Source organism: Dreissena polymorpha, chromosome 8 (genome assembly GCF_020536995.1).
Source record: "Dreissena polymorpha isolate Duluth1 chromosome 8, UMN_Dpol_1.0, whole genome shotgun sequence".
NCBI lineage: Eukaryota > Metazoa > Mollusca > Bivalvia > Myida > Dreissenidae > Dreissena > Dreissena polymorpha.
Window position 1 is genome coordinate 14,480,908 of NC_068362.1, and position 19,195 is coordinate 14,500,102.

At 37.0% G+C, this 19,195-nt stretch overlaps 1 protein-coding gene across 3 annotated transcripts in view; it reads right to left on the minus strand.

Moving 5' to 3' along the window:
• Window positions 1-19,195, minus strand: part of LOC127842689 (glycoprotein-N-acetylgalactosamine 3-beta-galactosyltransferase 1-like) — a 47,435-nt gene that overhangs the window by 18,705 nt on the left and 9,535 nt on the right. Inside the window, exon 1 of one of the 3 annotated variants that reach the window (XM_052372328.1) lies at window positions 1,086-1,618. The exons of the other annotated variants lie outside the window; for them this stretch is intronic. The gene's annotated coding sequence lies outside the window, so the exon portion shown is untranslated. Of the gene's footprint in view, window positions 1-1,085; window positions 1,619-19,195 lie in introns of those variants that run through there. 3 annotated transcript variants of the gene reach the window in all.

Genomic DNA, 19,195 nt, shown 5'->3' on the forward strand with positions numbered 1-19,195 from the left:
TCCAGAGCTCCTGAACCTGCGACCTCCAGAGTGGTAGTAAGACACTCTAACCACATCCCTAAAGAGCAAGCCAAACTGCAAGGCTGTTGGAAGTGACCTTAATGCGATACAGTGCCATGTATTTGATAAATATTTAAAGGTCTATCTTTAATATTATTGTCTTTTTTATTAAGTTGGGTTTTTGGCCATTTAGAAAGTATTTCAGTCACAATATGGCAGTAAGCCAATTTGCTTTGTTGAGCAGTACTAAGTATACTTCTTCTTCTTCTTTTATAATAATGGCTATGATCATTACTGATACATAATGGCCATGCGTGGGGAGGGGGGGGGGGGGTAAAAAGAAATAGATTGATAGGTTTCCCGAGCTACTCAATCCACTCAGGAAAATCCTATCAACAGTGATAAAAAAGGTGCAAAACCTTACACCTTAAGCCCTTAAGACTTAAATATATGCATATAGAACTTAAGTCTAGAAGATGAATAAATTATGAAAGCACAAGTGCAATAATTGATGCCACTAATTGATAATAGCCCTAAGGTAATCATATAAAACTAACTTACATGTGAACATCGGTCCATAGGCTGCATAGCAACTTTCCTTTCTTTAATAAAGCAATCGCGCGAAAAGGCATTGTATTTGTTTGTTTTTGCAAACGCTAAACTGACATAGGCGGCTATCTGTACTTCCGCCATTTTGTACGTTCATGTCACACTGAAAGTCACGTGACGTCCAATCCGGTAAATATAGATCAATGGGTGCAAAGATCTATAAATAAACACTATCGCAGTATCGATCCAAACTACGCCTACTTCATTAGTATCATTGCTGCAGGGAAAACACTACTACTACTACTACTAATAATAATAATAATGATAAGCTTCATCATTATGAGTGGCTAACTATCAAAATCATCACTTTTATTATCATAATCAGCAACAGCAGCACCAGCATAACATTTAAATCCAACTTTTTCCTTATCGTCATCATTATCATAAACGACATTTAAAAAATCAAAACAACAGAGTTAAAACAACATTAAAGTGCATAGTCAAACACCAATAAATACGCATTCACATACATTTACCTGATGTTCCTAACACCACAGCGGCATCATAGCTTGACTCGGTAATAAGAGTTTCGCGATTTACACACTGGTGCTGCTGGTGTTATCCCATGTAACCACCGGTCTGCTGGTAACAGCTTTTGCGCTACAGCCTACATTGTTGTTAAATCACAGATGTTGCCGATATTCAATCACACAACCTTACATCGCCCCCATTAGATTTTCAGATTCCAGAATAAGAAAGTAAAATCCTAACAAAGTCAATAAATAGTTATCCGATTTATAAGATCTATGTTGTTTCATGTGATCAATGATTCTGTGAAACCATAACAACAGATGCATAATTACAGTGTCTCGGCGTGGGGTCCGCCTATCTTGACGTGGTCGCATCTTAAAGGGGCAGTGCAATATTCTTGTGCAAGGATATGTATCGCTCCGGATTGATTAATTGAGCCTCGTCGTGGGAAAACTGGGCTTAATGCATGTGTGTGGTGTCGTCCCACATTAGCCTGTGCAGTCCGAGTAGGCTATTCAGGAACGACAATTTTCCGTTTTTTTGTTGTTTTAAGGAAGTCTCTTCTAAACGAAAATCCAGTACACCACTAGTATCATCATCATCATCATCATCATCATCATCATCATCATCATCATCATCATCATCATCATCATCATCGTCATCATCATCATCATCATCATCATCATCATCATCATCATCGTCATCGTCATCATCATCATCATCATCATCATCATCATCATCATCATCATCATCATCATCATCATCGTCATCATCATCATCATCATCATCATCATTATCATCATCATCATCGTCATCATCATCATCAGCAGCAGCAGCAGCAGCAGCAGCAGCAGAAGCAGAAGCAGAAGCAGAAGCAGCGCCAGTAATCACATTCATTATCATCATCATCACCAGTAGAGCATAAGTAGCAGCATCCAGTATCAACTAATGGGACATCAAAAGCAACATCATGATGTGCAATGTCATCATCATCAGCAGCAGCAAAAAAACATCAACAACAACCTCTTTGTTAAATAAAACAGGGGCCTATACAAAAACATTGAATGTGTTTGTATAGGTCCCTGAATAAAACAAGCAACATCATTAAAATATGTGGTGTGCAATAATTCTAATACTCACAAGACTGATAAATTGAGTTTGAATAAAGATACTTTTAATTGTATGTTAAAGGGATCTTTTCACGGTTTGGTAAGTTGACAAAATTGAAAAAAGTTGTTTCAGAATCGCAAATTTTCGGTTTATTTATGATATTTGTGAGGAAACAGTATTACTTTACATTTGCCATGGTCTAATATAGCCATTATATGCATCTTTTGACGATTTAAAAACCTAAATATTATTAAGCGTTGCAACGCGAAACGATTGAATAATTTGGAGAGTTCTGTTGTTGTCGTTTAAATTTGTTAAACTACGAAGATTGCTTATATAACGTATAAAATACGCAACTTATGTATGCTTGGCAGCATAGCTCAGTTGGCTAATTCGTTTTTACTTCAGGATTCCGGGGTCACTGGTTCGAGCCCTGTTGCGGGCAACTATTTTTTCCTTTTTAAAATTTTATTTTTGATTTTTACTGGAGCTTTTAAAATGTAATGTTTACATTTATCAATATAGAGCATTAAATGACAAACTTCAAAATATGCCAAAATCTGTGAAAAGGCCCCTTTAAAGGATAGCACGCAATACACCAAGTTCAAGCTCATGAAACCATTGGTATATATGAGAGCATAATTAATATATTTATAAGCATCGTTATATACAGTATGTTTTCGATATTGTATATACCATCTTTGATTTATTAATTAAGTTTATTAAGTGAAAACAGTGTAGTGTGTATGTACCAAATGATACATATTAAATTTGAGTCAGGGACCTTGTATATGTCGCAGTTTGAGTCAAATATTCGCGTACGTTACAAACCTGTATTAGCTTAAATCACATCTACTTGGAGACGCGTCTAATTTATTATTTGACATTTTTGGTCAGTGCGTCGCGTTGTTATGATACGTGTTGTATGTGTATCGATTCAATGATAGGTTGTTACGAAAGCCAGATGTCTTAATTTAGTCTGTGGGGCAATTCAATCGGACGTTATTTACAAAGAGGACAATGACAATGAAATTTATAATAAAACAGTCGAGTGAATTATCGTGTTAATTTATTTAGAATTGAATAATGTGTATAAGAAGTAAACAATTCAGTATCTTCAGGGCCGTACGCAGGAATTTTTAACTGGAGGGGGGGGGGGGACAACCGAGGAGGAATTTTAATGATTACATGAATATTAAATGTTTAAAGCTTTAGATTTCAGTAATGTATGATGTTTGATGAAAAAGCAAAGCAAACTTTGCAAATAAAAAACCTTTAGTAAAAGATGTATCATAAAGTCCCAGCAAACATTTCATATCGGTCCGATATCGGTAGCAGTCGGACTGTCCGTTCGTCTGTCCGTCCAGCATTTAATTTTTCGGACTTTTTTCAAAACGCTTCAAGATATCGACCTGATATCGGTGTGTGAGTCTACCAACATGACTAATAGATGAAGTATGAGTTTCATTCCGTCCATTGTTTTTTGGTGAAGTAATTGGCCTTGCTTTCAACATTATTTGTTTTAAACAAATTATTAACGTCAGCAATTGTCCGACTAACGCCCGGCCTCTTGTATCAGTTGCTTCCATTCACTGCTCCTTTTAACTTGGTCAATCAAAACACGTGTTACATCAACCATGGATAAATAAAGCATGCAGAATCACAAGGGGTAATTGACTGATTGGGGATTGTGTACAAGGCGATAAGAAAACATTGCCTTTGGGCTTATCTCCACAGGCGAGATTATTAACGCTTATCCCCTTGTTTATCAGGGACAATAAAACACATCCGCTCTTATGAATTGAGAGTGTACTGTGGGCCCTTTCACGAGAAAAACATTTACAGTAGGACCATTTAAAAAAATCCTAATTCGTCAGCCAGCTGGGGTGGGGGGGCGGGCCCCAGGGCCCCTGGCCTGGATACGGGCCTGATCTTAACTTGAAAGTGCTTACTGCGTGTGAAGCAAATATACTGCTACTGTGCTATTTTTAGAACAAGAACACCAATACATCTGCCAGAGGCAATAGGTAATCATTGCCTACCGAACACGAAATGATCGGCATCTCAAACACCATCATCGGTAAACCAGTTTGGATTAATCATCTAATGCATTTATCGCGTTAGAGTGTAACTATGGAAACGGCAAAGCGTATTTGGGTATTCGACGATATTTTATAAACACTGACATTGCCGTAATTAAAAAAGGAATCGATATATATGTATATATAACTTCATTTATTATAAAGGAAACATAACTACCTGCAATGAACAAAGAGTGTTACAATTGTAAACGTGAAACATAAACAGTCAATAAATGTAAGCCATGTTGAAAGATAGGCCTGATTTATTGCTAATTTTTCCAGTAATCTCGAAAACGATGCGTAGCTTACGTTTCGGTGGAATTCTCTTTAAAAAACCAATGCAATCTTCAGAATTATTAGGTCGGATCAACTGGATTTTCCCCAACATTTACTTGGAGGCTTATAAAGGTCATTAAATGTCAACACATATTGGGCTTTTCAGCTACGCCAAAAATGTGTCCCAAATATGATAAGCAAAAATATCAACAAACCTCATACGCGTTTCGCCCCAACAACAACATTCTTTGCCACAATTTGTGTACATGCCGAATTCCCTGTTTGAAAAAACATGTTTGCTGATGAAACCTTCTCACCATGGTTATATATATATATATATATAATGTTCATATTCGAAATAAGTCAGAACGGAGCAATATGTTGAGTGGTTTTAATCTTCGTATTTTAAGAGAATGTGTGAACTAAAACTAACGATTAGCGCAGTTGTTAATGCACACGATTCTCTTCTCACCTAGAAAACGCGGAGTCTATTCGCATTTTCGACGCATGTGAGTTTAGTTGGTGGCCAGCGTACGGATATGTGGGGATATCCAGCTGACACACAGCACAACAACGCATCTAAATTGATCCGACTTCTGTAAAGAGTATTTTTTTTTAAATCAGAGTTTATTTTCAGGTCCTACCGGCCCCCTCATGAGGTCTTTATGGTCCGACCTGGTGTAAAGAGTAATAGCTGTACAGTGCAGTTATAATTTCAAATTGGTACCAACTTTCGTAAGTGCCGGTAGTTAGTAAATTTAAGATTGCCGGGACACATTCTTGGCTCACGAAAACGAAGCCGCCGACGCGACAGGAATAAATATTGGCCGTGCTCTGTGTAAAAAGGGTTAAATGCATGTGCGTAAAGTGTCGTCCAAGATTAGCCTGTGCAGCCCGCACAGTCTAATAAGGGACGACACTTTCCGCTTGTATGATATTTCCTGTTTAAAGTAAGTCTCTTCTACGGACTGCACAGGCTAATATGGGACGACACTTTACGCACATGCATAAAAACCCCTTTTACAAAGCACAGCTGATATCGAAAAACCTGCATATGCGAACATACTTGCATACGTACATACTTCAAAAGTTTAACTTATTTCAATGGTTTGATTAAATTAGTTGTTAAAAACTAATTTACAGTAGAGGGTCGTATCCAAAAATGCTTGTATGTTTTATATTACGTTTGTTTATGTTTGCCTTGCCATTTTCGACTTACTCGCCGGGATTAACTTAGATGCAAGATCTATAAAGACCATGTTAACCATTTGCATGCTGGGAAATTTGTCGTCTGCTAAAATGTCGTCCGCTGAATTTTAAAAACTAGCATTTTCTTCGTTTTTTTTTCAAAGAATACTATCAAAATAGCAAATAGTCCGGATCCTGATGAGAAGCCACGTTCTGTGGCGTCTCATCTGGATCCAAACTGTTTGCAAAGGCCTTCAAAATTCGGTTCCAGCACTGAAAGAGTTAAAGAATGAATTTTATATACAGTTCAATAATTTAAGCATGAAAGATATTTTCATTAAACTGCTGTTGTTTTTGTACTGCTCTGTTATGTATTTTTTTAATTTTAAGACGGCTCGTGAAAAAACTACCAGTTATCCTTTTGCTTTGACGCCAGTTATTTTTTTTATTATGTAAAATAAAAGATTACATAAACTCCAATTTATGTTTTGTAACGGAAAAAATCAACAAAAAAGGTAGCTAATGGATGCTACAATTTCTTCTTAGTGTATGTTACAATTGTATTCCGAATTTTGTAGTACAAATCTTGTTAATGTCCCTTTAATTATTTCGAGTTCTATCTAGATTCGCATTACAAATAAATAATTGATGTCGCCGGCGATTTTCACGATTAGTACAAGCTTTTATGGTCTTAATGAGTGCCCATACAGAGAAGCCTGGGCGAACTTGTGTACGAGATAGCAGTTAAGATGGGATATGATTGCATAATAAACAAATATGGTTGTGGCTGATTTTAACGAATCTCGGACAATCGCCCCACGCTTATTTTGACAAGGCGGACGTTCACTCCTACGTTGTTTTGACAACCCGGACAGTCGCTCTTCTATTATTCTGACAAGCCGGACAGTCGCTCCTATATTATTTTGACAAGCCGGACAGCCGTTTCTATATTATTTTGACAACCCGGACTGTTGCTCCTATATTATTTTGACAATCCGGAGAGTCGCTCATGTATTTTTTTGAAAAGCCAGACCGTCGCTCCTATATTATTTTGACAAGCCGGACAGTCGCTCCTATATTATTTTGACAAGTCGTACAGTCGATCCTATATTATTTTGACAAGCCGGACAGTCGCTCCTATATTATTTTGACAAGCCGGACAGTCGCTTTTATATTATTTTGACAAGCCGGACAGTCGCTCCTATATTATTTTGACAAGCCGGACAGTCACTCCTATACTATTTTGACAAGCCGGACAGTCGTTCATATATTATTTTGACAACCCGGACTGTTGCTCCTATATAATTTTGACAACCCAGACTGTCGCTCCTAAGTTATATGAGCACCCTGACAAGGGTCCCTACATTAGTTCTATCAAGAACATTTGATGCTACATAACGTTTTTTGGAATAAAAGCCAATTTTGCGAATGGAATAAACATAAAAGCCACATGAAAAGTTGAAATGTTGTTCTTTATTTAACTTGTTTTTATGATACATAGTTACATGTATATACATATATTCACAATGAAATATGCACAAGAGAGCGCATTGAAACGAAAAGAAACACATAGGTACATTCATACACACAGTTGGATATGTACGAGTCAATAATGTTTATTCACAATAATGTTTATTCACAACACATCTCAATGCCAAGACGAATTCGGTGCCCAACACTATGGCGACACTCCACCATCGACCTGGTTCCCTGTGGCGAAACTCCACCATCGACCTGGTTCCTGCAACATATTGATTGCAAAAAGCATAGATCTTATTTAGCAAAGAATATTATATTTATACATGTATTAAAATAATATTTCTATGATTATTAAAATTGTGTGTTTTTTTTTTCAAAATTTCAAAATTTTAGTATATTTATGTATATGCTTACTGTTAACAAGTTAGGTCAATTTAAATGTCGGCTAATTATAGGTGTTAACCTTTGATCGGCGTATGCTGCATTTCAATGCTTCGTATCAAATTGTAGGAACCAATGGCCGTGGTGTCAAAATTATGCAGGAGCGACTGTCCTGGTTGTCAAAATCACGCAGGAGCGAACGTTCGCCGTGTCAAAATTAGCATAGGAGCGATTTTCCGTGAGAGCGATGGTCCGAATACCGAATTTAATATGCTAGAATCTTAATATGAATTGCGATATTATGGGTAAAAAACTAAGGAACTCTGTTCACTCGATACAGTCGTAATATTTGTTATATTTTACTGTACACATGCGCAAAAACGAAAAAATGATAATTTCTACATCGAAGGTCACGTAAGTACACAACAGATTTGTGGACGGTTTTCCTCCAATAACTGTTTTTTTTTAATTCCGACGTCTAGGATATTGGAACAAAAACCGAGTGAAGAATAAACGCCGTAAAGCCAAAGGCGCAATCATTTCAAAGAAATATAAAGATAAAGTGACTTACCCGGTGAAAATACACGTGACACCTTTATAAAAAAAAACACACGAAAACGATGGATTTTTGTTGGTCAGTTCCAAATTACCCCACTTAAACGCAGTCAGCTCCGGTATACGCAATCCCTGATAATCCGAGGGAATAATCACGTGATAATCAAGATGGCGACGTCCATACCGTGACAGTCATTTTCGCCGTTTTATACCTTTTATTACTTCTGTTTATTTTTTAAATGACGCTCACTTTCCAGCAAGGTGATAAGCGTTTATTTCGTATTTAAATTCGCTTTATATCTCGACTTACTCCACGCAAATTTTCTTAGTGGAGCCCTGATAAGGTCATCCCGCTAAGAAATTTCGCACCGAGTAACGTCGAGATATAGAGCGAATATTACTATAAAATAATAGCCAGTAACTTTCTTCCTAATAATATGGCTGGAAAGTGAGCGGAATAAAAAATAATACAAGTAATAAAGGGTATAAAACGACGAAAAATACTTGCCTCGGCATGGACGTCGCCATCTTGTTTGTTACGTGATTACCACCTCTGATAATGTCAAGTTTATACATGTAGTTTCAATTTAATTTCAAAATGATGAAACAATGCACTATTTAAACAAGCGTAGAGCTACTGGGATAAAACCTTCTAAATAAATATTCGTCAGCAGCAATATCAGTATAAATTACTAATATTAATATTACTCATTTTTTTTGTTTTTAACAAATTTGCGAGTAAACAGTTAATTCATGTATTATACAGGTTCATGTATTTTCCTCTAATAAACTCACACGGTATGTCGGCTTACGACGGCATACTTCGTAAAGTTAATCCGAGTCTATACGGCTGTGTCGGACCGTATTTGGTACAAAAACGAATATGGTACAAGTTTGTACCATATTCGGCCGAATATGGTACAACTGTCTAATTGTACCATATACGTATCTGCAGTTTTGGGGTAAAATGCCTGACCGAATATGGTACAAACTTGTACCATATTCGGATGAAAAATGTACCACATTCGTTCCGAATATGATACACACTCATCATCGTAATCATCATCATCATCATCATCATCGTTATCTCATCATCATCATCATCATCATCATCATCATCATCATCGTTATCTCATCATCATCATCATCATCATCATCATCATCATCATCATCATCATCATCATCATCATCATCACATCAATTATCAACACCCCAATGATCATCATCGTTGTTATCTTTACCAACACCACCATCTTCATCACCATCAAAACCAACATCATCATATCCATTATCATGATCGTAATGGTGATCACAAAAGTTTTTTTTGTGATGATAATGACAGCGATGTTTTCGGTCGATAATGAGGATGTTGTGATGATGATGACGACGATGAGAATATCATCATCATCATCGGCCAATAAACATCGCCATCATCATCATCACAAATATTTTGTTATCATCATCATCATTATCATCATCGTCGGCCGATAAACATCGCCGTCATCATCATCTAAAAACTTATCATCATCATTATAACCATCATCATCGTCCGATAAACATCGCTGTCATCATCATCCCAAAACGTTTGTTATCATCATCATCATCATCATTATCATCATCATCATCATCATCACCACAATCATCAAACCCCAATCATCATAACCACTGTCATCATCATCACCACCACCATCATCATCACAATTTTTTTACCATCATCATCATCACAAATGTTTTGTCATCATCATCATCACATATTCATTTTACATTTTGTATTTTATAATTTGTTTCATTCAAGAGATTCAACAAACTTGTACTTTTTTCATTTATTGGTATACTGACAGGATTTTTCAAAGTAATATTGAAGAACATAGAACAGCATTTAAATTTTAATCCAACTGCAGCATTTTGACAAGACATAATATACATATATACATTCATTTTAGTAGCAGCCAAAATATCCCAAATGTGCTTCGTAAAAAGTTACCAGTAAATGAGCAAATGACAACAAATTTCCGGTAGAAGAACATAATCATCAATCACAAAAATAACATAACAGGTTTCCAAACACCAATATACATGTATATTTCACCTGTAATGTCTGTACATGACATCTATGATATCATACCAACCGATTCCACTAACACGCAAACGCAGCCATGCGTTTGCCCATTTTGGCCCCTTGATGATTTCTTTTATTGCCGAAATAAGACCGCTGTTTCTGCCCGCTCTTGTTAATAGGAAACGAACGCTAACAGGATTTCTGTTACTAGTATCTAGTCCAATATCCGGCCGAATGTAAATTCTAGGTGTTTGCAAACTCATTGACCTTATTAAATCTCTAAAGGGTTTGCCGACCTTCGCCAACACAAACTGGATTGACGGGTTTGATTGTATGCAGAACTTAAAAATTTCAACTTGAATGTGAAGTGGTAACATCAGAAATGGAAAAGTCGTTCGCTTCTGTGCCCTCCTATTGTTTATCATATCTTGAAGCTCTTTCAGGGCTGAACACACAGAGACGTCACCGTTGTCGCCAGAGTCACCGTTGTCGCCGGAGTCACCGTTGTCGCCAGACGCAGCGTTGTCGCCGGAGTCACCGTTGTCGCCGGAGTCACCGTTGTCGCTGGAGTCACCGTTGTCGCCGGAGTCACCGTTGTCGCAAGAGTCACCGTTGTCGCCAGACGCAGCGTTGTCGCCAGATGCAGTGTTGTCGCCAGACGCAGCGTTGTCGCCGGAGTCACCGTTGTCGCCAGACGCAGCGTTGTCGCCGGAGTCACCGTTGTCGCCGGAGTCACCGTTGTCGCTGGAGTCACCGTTGTCGCCGGAGTCACCGTTGTCGCAAGAGTCACCGTTGTCGCCAGACGCAGCGTTGTCGCCAGATGCAGTGTTGTCGCCAGACGCAGCGGTGTCGCCGGAGTCACCGTTGTCGCCAGAGTCACCGTTGTCGCCAGACGCAGCGTTGTCGCCTGACGCAGCGTTGTCGCCAGACGCAGCGCTGTCGCCAGAGTCACCGTTGTCATACGACTGTTCTAAGCGTGATATTATGTCCTTGTACACGCGTTGATTGATACGGATACTAACGTAATGCATGCCAAATCCTTCTGGGAAATACCCCAATGCAATTGTTCCAACATCACCATCGAACTTTCCATCTGCTGACACAATTGATGAGTGTTCTAGTCCTCGGGTAGAAACTACCAGGCACTGCAAATTATATTCTCTTATAAGTGCAATGAGCGTGAGGTTGTCGCCGTATGTCCCATTCTTAGACATATTCTTAACGTATTCATCAAATGTTTCATCATAGACAAAAGTTTCATAGAAATATCTGTTTTCTACAATGTGATGGACTTCTTCCTTACGTAAAGCATCTACGTCTTTGTATATACCAATTTTACCAAGTTGATGCGATATAGCAGCAAATTGACAATTTCCATCCGGATTTGGGTCCATGGCAATATTCACCCCATCCAACAACTGCAGATTTTCATGGTGTGTTAAAACATGATAGTACTTAGTTCTGTGATTTTGTTTCTCTGAGCGGTTCTGTTTTAATGAATGTTTTTTAATTTTTCGTTGTTTCTCTAACGCAACAGTTAGGCTAGTCATGTTTTCGACCCCAACCGATTTGCTTACGAATCCAAGTTCGGGTTTGTTCGGTACTTGAAATGACACGATATAAACACCAGTTCGTTTTACTTTTTCTACCTTGCCTTCGATAACATATCTTTTGGTTGGCACCCTGGATTTTCGAAAGGGATAGCGAATTAATACTGTCTCTCCTACTTTGTACTTGCTTGGGGAAGTTGCGTTTTTCAACAGCGACCTGTAAGCCTTTTTATTTGCTCGCCGTATGGTTTTCTTTATTTCACGAGAACTATGACGTTCTTTGGAAAAAACATGACTTCTTCCGTAGTAGGCTTCAAAGGGCGTAAGACCCCCAAGAACTCGTTTGAAACTTGTGTTTATGGCATAGGCTAAATCTTGAAGCCCTTCGACCCAGTTAAATCCACGTTTACTTTTTGTTGCAAATAGAATCTTGGCCTTTATAACACTGTTTGACCTTTCACACTTGCCCTGTGATTGAGGATGATACGGCCTACTATTGATCATTTTGATGTTGTACTTGTTCAACAAAAGTTTCATACTAGGGCCTTTAAATTCCAGTCCGTTGTCACATTGGATGATGTCAGGGGCAAGGTTAACCATCAACACGTCCTCTAATGCCTTTGCAACTTCACGCGAACTCTTCGTTTTCAGGGGTTTTGGCATAACGTACCTAGAATAAACGTCCACGACTTGTAGAATATAACTGTATGTGGACCCCTTGTAGCTAACACTTTGATTTTTCATGTTAATTATGTCAATCTGCCATCTTTTGCCTGGTTCCTCTTCTGTAATTGTCTTTGGCTTTGGCTTGTTTGTAAATCTCGGATACTTCTCATGGTAATACTTGCTATTGTACAGTATTTCAAGGATAGCTTGTTCCGAGAACCCCGTGTAATTTACTTTCAGTTTGTTGTAAATAACCCTTGCTCCACATCCTTTGTTTTCCATGAACATCTTCTCAACAAATCTAGGAAGATCTTCTTTCACAAGGACTTGCTTTCCGCCACACAATAAAGAACCCCGGTCACCAAGCTCGAAGTCCTTACGTTTTCTAATCATGGCCAAACAATTATTCTCTTCAGGTGTCCGTTTCTTCACAGGGACATCGAACGATCCGCTTAAACATCTGACAATAATGTCGTACTTCGACCTGGGCAAGCACCCTAATTGCTTCCTTTTTCTCCTAATTGCTTCCTTCATCTGAAATAATATAATAAGTTAATATACATTTATACTTCATTAGTTAATAGAGCTTGTATTGAACACCGCGTGTCGAAAACGAATGTCTCACGACATGAGCTGAGCTAAAATCACTCGTCTGATAGCTCCGCTAAAATTTACAATCCGAACTTCCGGGCAATATGCGCAATGAAAGTAGCAAGTACTTCATGTAAAGTTTCATTGAAATCCAACCGAATTCAAATTCAGGGGAAAAATAGCGGGCAAACTTATGGCGGTAAACGGACAAACGGTCTGTAGAAACCAATGCTACGTGGATGGAAGGGATATAAAGAAGGGGCCCTGGGGGCCTAGGTCGCTCACCAGAAGTCACGACTAGGCAGGGTTCGAAGGTCAAAGACCTATAAACTCCATAAAATTTAAAATGTTCAAATCTACAGATTACAGGAGCTCGATCTGATTTTGGTGGAAAATACACTTTCGAAAAAATGACTGTAGCTTAAATATTTTAGCAGTTTAGGAGTTACGCACCCGGAAGGAATGCCACGGACAATTGGATAGACGGACGGACAACTGCAAATGCACTCTGAGGGGGGGGGGGCATAAAACATAAAAATCAATGCATGTTAAAACATCAATGCATATTAAGACAACTGAAAATTAAAATTATGTACAGTACTTACTGTCAAGAATTCTTTTGAAGTTTGAAGAAAGTTTGGATTTCAATTCTTTCTAGTCGAAAATCACAACTTTTCTTGCCGACCGCCAAGTCAAATATGGTTACTGACTTCTGAGTAAGACTCGTGTGCAAAATTCCCGCCTTTTTAAAGCGGCACGTTATCAAAGAAAAAATCGGAAACTTCAAAGCTTTGTCGGCTTCTCAGCAATATGACGTCGGAACGACAAATCAACTTTACAAAGTAATGTTTAGGAAAACAGTCACACCTGTCTAAAGCAGCCAGTCAAACATCCTTATTTTTGGAGAGATATATTCATTTAAAAGAGCTCAAAATCTCTTAAATCGGATTTTGGTGAAAATACACTTTCGAAAAAAAAAGTTTTAAAAATTTGAAAATTGCTATTAATGATCTCCACGAAAGTATCTGGCCCGCCCGGGAATCGTACCCAGGCGGCCTGCGTGCCAATCTGACGCGCAACCGACTGAGCTAGCCGGCGAAACAGTTACACAACCAGCAAAATCCATGTAAAGTGTGGTTAGGTTAGCTGTTTCTGTTACTGCTAGTTACGACGACGACGACGACGACGACGACGACGACGATGATGATGATGATGATGATGATGATGATGATGATGATGATACTTTTGTCACTTCCAATATTAGGTTAATACAATGTATTTGAGTTTGAAAAAAAGTTTACACATCGGCAGACTATTTCATTTATTAAGAAATACATAATTTATGTACCATATACGTAGGCCATTTTCATTTTTATGAGTTTTTTTGGTATGTACCAAATACGTTTTGGCGAGCATAGAAAAACTTATTCCAACCGAATATGGTACAATGTTTGTACCATATTCGGTCGAAAATTGTACCATCTTCGGTCCGAGTATGGTACATTTGTACCATATTCGGCCGAATATGGTACAAATGTACCATATTCGTTTTTGTACCAAATACGGTCCGACACGGCTGCATTAGGCACTGTCCGGTTTACGTGAAAAACTGCCATTAACCCATTTATACCTAGTGGACTCTCCCATCCGTCTAAATGGAATCAATTTATTTCCAAAATTAGGGATGTCTAGTATATTTATTTCTATATTTAGAATATTTCTTACAGAAATTCCTTTAAGAAAACAGCGCAAACCTTTAAGCAACATGCGGTGCTCATCTTTGTCTACGCTGTTTGCCAAGGCCTTTTTTCTAGACGCTAGGCATAAATGGGTTAACACTCGTAACTTACATACTACAACTATTGTAACTATAAAGTCTTGTGAACTTAAAGGGGCTTTTTCACGTTTTGGTAAATTTACAAAATAAAAAAAAATGTTTCAGATTCGCAAATTTACACTGTAATTATGTTATTTGTGAGAAAACAGTATATCTCCACATATCTGTATGTTGACCACCAAGCCAAAACATATGCGTCAGAATTGACACCGGGTTTTAGAGGTGAGGATTTCGCGCACCAACAACTGCACAATCGTTAACGTTTACCATGCTCTTAAATATCATCTTTTGACGATTTAAAAACCTGAATATTATAAAGCGTTGCAACGCGAAACGACTGAATATTTTTGAGAGTTATGTTGTTGTCGTTATAATTTTGATACTAAATATCCAAAATAAACTAGAATAAAATTTTAGAAAGAAAAAATAAACCTCAACTGGGCACGAACCACTGACCCCTGGAGTAAAATTCTATCGCTTAGACCACTCGGGCATCCGTGTTCATACAGTCAGTGATGTATTTTAAACTTTATATAAGCAATCCTTGTAGAATCACAAAATATAACAACAGCAACAGAATTCTCCAAATTATTCAATCGTTTCGCGTTGCAACGCTTTATAATTTTCAGGTTTTTAATCGTCAAAAGATGCGTATAATGCATATATTAGAGCATGGTAAATGTTCAGTATTAACGTTCCCTCACAAATATCATATCTACACCGAAAATTTGCGAACCTGAAACATTTGTTTTACTTTTGTCAATTATATAACGAAAATGTGAAAAAGCCCCTTTAAATAAGATGGATAATTATACCGGTACATGAAAAATGAGGAAAATTCCGAACATTATGATAAATAATCATTGTATTGCGTAACGTTCTTAAAAAATATCAAAATGTATGTAACAGCGGTCTCATAATATTAAGTTATAGTTTCTTCTTGAAAATGCATACTCACATTGCACTGATTTTAACCTTATCGATGCGTATTTAATAATTATTTATGAAAACATTTAATTTCAAATGTGTTTCTTGTGTACGTATGCTCTTATTATTATAGTTTATGGAGCGTTGATTATTTTTTGGATATCTAACGAAATCTTAATTTTACTTTGGAATGATGGCCATGCATTTGTGTTGTTTGCTTATATATGATCAATAATGAACGTATACATTTCTCATGTAAAACAGTAATTTTGCCTTGAAATAGACTTTTGGTATCGTTTTTAATTGATTTTTTAAAATAAATTTTATAATGGATTAAAATCAAGTATATGACATAAATGTCTCGATTGAAGATGAGTCTCATGTTCTGTTTCAGTGTTCTGTGTACAGCCATATAACACATGTTCTTACCCAGAAAGCCTGTATAGTTAATCCAAACTTTGAAAATATGTCAATGTTAGAGAAGACTATTCTTGTGTTCTCCGACCCACTTTTGATAAGAATAACTGCAAAATCCTGTTTTGAAATTCTTAAATTGCGCTCATTTTATCTATGTAAATAACTAGATAGAGGCTTTTTAACAAACTGGTCAACTAGTATTTTATTCACCTATGTGTAATACTTTGTATTTTAATCTTTGAGTAATTGTACTCAACATGGTTGTAGATATGTATAGTTGGTTTTAAGATTGTATAGTAACTGATGCTCTCTATTTCCTAGCAATATAAACTGGAAAACTATGATGTATCAATAGCTGACTTGTGTCTTAAAGGAATCTTTTCACGCTTTGGTAAATTGACAAAATTGAAAAAAGTTGTTTCAGATTCGCAAATTTTCGTTTTAGTTATGATATTTGTGAGGAAACAGTAATACTGAACATTTACCATGGTCTAATATAGCCATTATATGCATCTTTTGACGATTTTAAAACCTAAAAATTATAAAGCGTTGCAACGCGAAACGATTGAATAATTTGGAGAGTTCTGTTTTTGTCGTTAAATTTTGTGAAACTACGAAGATTGCTTATATAAGGTATACAATACTTCAAGTATACTCGGCGGAATAGCTCAGTAGGCTAAAGCGTTTTTACTTCAGGACTCTGGCAGGACTCCAGGGGTCACTGGTTCGAAACCTGGTCCGGGCAATGTTCTTTTTCTTTTTTAAATTTTATTCTTGATTTTTACTGGAGCTTTTACGATCCAATGTTTACATTTATCGTTATAAAGCATTTAATGAATAACTTAAAAAATGCCAAAATCTGTGAAAAGGCCCCTTTAACACTTTCTTCTTCAACACCAAATTCTTAAATTATCCAGTGTTGCCTTGTTTTAGTACCATTTAAACGTCAAGTAGCCTTATTTAGGCCAACATCGTCTTTTTGTCAGGCATCAGTATGTTTTCCAGTTTTCCTATTATTTGTACAATTATTAGCAATGGTTAATGGGTTTGATTGTTCAGACAATATATGTTGATATGTATATATATGTTGATATATATATAGATCAAAGTCTCTCCTTAAGGCCTTTGTATAGTGGTCATATGCAATGTATCAATTTTATGAATCTTAAATGACATTTTTACAGTACATTGTATATGATGGGACTAAATATTCTCAACTTGCTTCCTAGCACATTTGAATGTTAATGAAGGAAAGATGACTCTGCAGGGCTTACAAGTAGATATTTTAATGATAAGGTCGAAGGAGTTTCTTCCCTTCAGTCTGAAATAGAGCAATTGTTTTCAGTCTGATAACTGATTGCAAGTTTGTACTAGGTTAGAAGTATGTATTATCACCACTAATCAGCTTATCATGGTATGCCTTGATGGTGGAATGTTTTCTCTTGGTGGCTAACTATTTGTGAAATAATGTCACAATTTACAGTGTTGGATATTTTTCGGCAACAAATTTAAATGACAAATAGTAAGATTGGTGGTGGCAATATAGCTTTTAACATGCATACTGATTGTCATGTAAAGTACATTGATAAGCAGTAAAAGTCTCTTATAACTCATTTTATGAGTGGCCAATGTTTTATCTTATTGTTTTATATGTGCAAAACTGTGATAAATGTAAATATTGGATGAGGCTATAATAAATAAATTAATAAAATAAAAAATAAATGGGCATCTTTAACGATTTACGAATTTAAAAGTTGAAAACCTAATTTTAATGTCTTTAAAAAAATATAAAATCAGCAATTTCCTATACACTACTGCCAAACAATTGTAGCTGCAATTATTTATTTATTCATGTTATTGTATACATTCATTTACAAACTCAACGGGCTAATAATATTTTTTGTTAGGTGTTGAATGTATAAATACGTATCACATCAGAGACTATTAAACTAACATTTCGGCGTGAAACAATCTTATCTCAAATAAAAGGCTGAACAGTTACATCAATTTTACAGACGAGAAATATCTTAAAAGGAGATACTAGTACATGTATTCGGCATATTCAATTATTGAAATGCACACACGATACAATGTTTCTTGTTTTCAATAAAGAGTTAATAATAGAAGAGTTAACAACATTAAATCGTGGTATGTTGCTAAGAAACGATTGCAATCGTTAAAAGTAAAACATGTTAACAAAATTTGCAATTACCTTTTTCGTATTGGTGATTAGATATCGAACAATCTAAATTCTATTCTTGGTATAAAGACAAATGCGCTCCTGAGGTCCTATGTATTTAGGTGGGCAAATCAATATGGCTCTGTTACAAGAAATATCCGAACGTTTCACATATGATATGAACTTCTTTAATAACGTCAAATACACGTATGTACACGAACCAAAACTGTCCATCCGTCATATATAAAACGTCCCCATATTAAGACCTCAATTGCAGCTTCAATTCCTCATTCGTCACAACGATCGTGAATATAGTAAGTTAATAAATTCTGGCTCACAATTCTACGGAATACCGTTAGAGCCATCGTGGTTTCACATTAAAATCCAGAGGGCGACAATGTGAAAGTGCGATAGTACGACGGCGACAATGCGATAGTGCGATAACGACAGTACGATAACGCGATAGTGCGATGGCGAAAATTCGACAATACGATGGCGACAGTGCGATAGTACGATGGCGACAATGCGATAATACGATGACGACAGTACGATAACGCGATAGTGCGTTGGCGAAAATGTGATAATTCGATGACGACAGTTCGATAACGCGATAGTACGATGGCGACAATGAGATGATACGATGGCGACAATACGATATGACTATCGCATTGTCGCCATCGTACCATCGCACTGTCGCCATCGTATTGTCGCACTATCGCATTGTGGTCATCGCACTATCGCGTTGTCGCATTGTCGCCATCGTACTATCGCATTTTCGTCATCGTACTATTGCATTGTCGCCATCGTATTATCGCATTG